Raw genomic sequence first — 3674 nt, 5'->3', positions numbered from 1 at the left:
TTTCCCCTTGTCTGTCATTGCTTCTACAGTTTCATTCCCGTATCAGTTTAACGGAGTTTTAAGTTAAATAAACGGAATGGACAAAGAGTGAGTGAGTGAGTGAGTGAGTGAGTGAGTGAGTGAGGTTTTACACCGCTTTTAGCAATGATGCAGCAATACCATGGCGGGGGACACCAGAAGTGGGCTTCACACGTTGTACCCATGCGAGGAATCGAACCCGGGTCTCGGCTTGACAAGCGAACGCATTAACCACTGGGCCACCCGACCGCCTCTTGCTACTTCACAACCTATATGTGAATCTGTTTCAACTAACGGAAACTTGAAACTAGAAACTAATTTAGAACAATAAATGGGCCCCACTTCCTGGATCACATCTATTTTGCAACATATCTCACTTGCAGCAAATAGGCAGGTATACACAAGCATATTAATGTGCATGGGTTTTGATATAGTACCGGTATCGGCAAGGACTACAAAAAGACTGAGATGCACACTCTCGCGGAAAAGAAACTACACAAAGTAAAATATGGCGAACATTGAAAGAAGAGACAAGACAGTATTGCTAAATGCATAATTTTGCGTCAACATACCACCACACCACCACAACACAATACAACATTATTATCATACCACCATACCACCACACCACCACACCACCACACGACCTCACCATCTCACCACCACACCACAATACAACATTATTATCATTCCACCACACCACAATACAACATTATTATCATTCCACCACACCACAATACAACATTATTATCATTCCACCACACCACAATACAACATTATTATCATTCCACCACACTACAATACAACATTACTATCATTCCACCACACCACAATACAACATTATTATCATTCCACCACACCACAATACAACATTATTATCATTCCACCACAACACAATACAACATTATTATTCCACCACACCACAATACAACATTATTATCATTCCAACATAAGCATAAGGATGGTGTAGGTTGTCCGTTATTCGATCATACCACCACACCACAATACAACATTACTATCATTCCAACACACCACAATACAACATTATTATCATTCCAACACACCACAATACAACATTATTATTCCACCACACCGCAATATAACATTATTATCATTCCAACATAAGCATAAGGATGGTGCAGGTTGTCCGTTATTCGATCATACCACCACACCACCACACCACCACACCAGAATACTAATACCACCACACCACACCACAATACAACATTACTACCACACCACCACACCACAATACATAAGCATGGTGGAGGTTGTCCGTATTCGATCAAGCAATTAGCTGACGGCCCTCCTCAATCTGTGACGTCCCTGGTGAGGTGTCAAGGCCATTCCGGAGTGGGTCTGGAGGCACAGTCTCCAACACACCACAACACCACAACACCAACACCAACACACCGACACATCACAAAGCAACATTATTGTCATACCACCACACCACAACACCACCAAACCACAATACAACATTATTATCATTCCAACACACCACAATACTATGTTACCACATTACCACAACACAGCAATACCACCACGGAAGCGTGTATGACGTGTTTACCCTATAACAAGGTCACGTGCAGTGAGACAACAGATACTTGATGTGTCGAACAGGGCCGGCCCAGAATACATCGTCGTCACAAGTAATGTTTCAGATGCATTCTAAATCAAGGAAAGCAAACTGCAGATGATGTTTGTGTGACACAATGATAGACTTCCTAAGTTTGTTTACACATCTTAAGAAGTAGTATAAATGTGTTTTAGAAGTCTCGTTTCTTCTACCAAGTACATGTATCAAGTTGTGGCTGGTATCTGATATATGAACAGAAGGGGGAATACACGTATGTCTTATCATACAGCTTACAGATAAATAAAACATGTATTTCATCCTGATCATTACACCTTGATTCACATTAAATAGAAAACCTTTCTTTATGGGATGCAGATCTTCCAGGATCTTCGTGCACACCAACATGACTGGATTCAGATCTTCGAGGATCTCCGTGCAAACCAACATTACTGAATTCAGATCTTCCAGTATCTTCGTGCAAACCGACATTACTTCATGAATACCCAACGCTCAGTTACCATTCATTTTTCATCTTTATCAACTCTTTGTTATACTTTTCTGAGTTTTTCATGTGCTATAGATATAGCTGTATGCATGCTTTTGGACAATGTTACACTCAACTCCCGCTCTCGCTCATATCCATCCATGTTCCCTAACTATACTGTACCTACGGGATATTCTCATTCATTCATTCATTGTGAGCACCTTGCTAGCATATCATCTCAAAACATGACTAAGATAAAGATAACATCTCTAAATTGTAGAGGTTTGAATAATAGGAAAACAAGGAGGGAAATGTTTAGATTCTTGAAAAAGAAGCGCTCATCTATATACTGCTTAAAATATGTTCACTCTACTGAAGATATGGAAAAGTTAGTAACGGAAGACTGGGGCTGTAAACACCGCTTCTACAGTTCCTATAGCAGTAATTCAACTGGTGCTGCTATCCTATTTGCTAAAAATATAGACTTTGCTCTTGATAATGTTGTAAAAGATAATGATGGTAATAGTTTAATCGTCGAAATCACAATCGATAAATATAAGTTAGCTATCATCAACCTTTATGGTCCGAATGTTGACGACCCTACCTTTTACAACGATCTTGAAACAGCGATAAAATCACTAAATAGCGATCATATAATTATCTGTGGAGATTGGAATGTAGTTCAAGATTATTACTTTGACACCTTCAATTATAAACACAAAAATAATCCAAAAGCGAAAGGATTCTGGAAATTTTATAACTCGCTTCTCAGGGACAAAGACTATGTAGCTATTGTCAAAAAAACAATATCGGAAAAAAAATTAACAATACAAGAACTATGACTCTACTGACAGAGACTTTACCATAGACGACCAGATGTTTTTCGAAATTATTTTCTTGCAGATAAGGGGCGAGACTATTAAATATTCATCTTACAAAAAAAACAAACGAGAAAGAGATGAAATTGAACTCATATCTAAGATTAATCAGTTAACCGAGGACATGGATGCAACGAACGACACTGAAGCCTAATCTAAGATACTAAAGGAAATTGATACGATAAATGAAAAATTAAAATATAATTATAAGATCAAAACGCAAGGGCTTATGATAAGGGCAAAAGTAAACACAGTCGAAAAAGGGGAAAAAACAACCAAATATTTCTTATCAATAGAGTCTAGAAATTTCCTAAATAAATCTTTCTCTTGTCTTCAAAACGAGTATGGAGATGTTTTAACAAATCAACAGGAAATTCAAGAAGAAATTAGAAAATTCTGTTCCAACTTCTATCATAAGAAAAATGATGTTAGTAATGTTAATCTTGAAAAAATTATTGAAAAATTGTAATGTGCCTAAGCTGGATAAAAACTTATCATCATCACTAGAAGGCAAACTTGACTATGAAGAACTACTTGCAACACTGAAGTGTTTGAAAAATGATAATAGCCCCTGTTCCGATGGCTTTACTGCTGAATTTCTTAAATCCTTTTGGTCAGATATCAACAAAATTTTAATCCGATCTATAAATCAATCATATGATAAAGTTGAATTGTCCATAACTCTAAAAAGGGGACTTATTACTAGCATTCCAAA

Source organism: Haliotis rufescens, unplaced genomic scaffold (genome assembly GCF_023055435.1).
Source record: "Haliotis rufescens isolate VD_foot unplaced genomic scaffold, xgHalRufe1.0.p SCAF_41, whole genome shotgun sequence".
In the NCBI taxonomy this organism is placed as follows: domain Eukaryota; kingdom Metazoa; phylum Mollusca; class Gastropoda; order Lepetellida; family Haliotidae; genus Haliotis; species Haliotis rufescens.
This window is presented reverse-complemented; position numbering follows the sequence as displayed.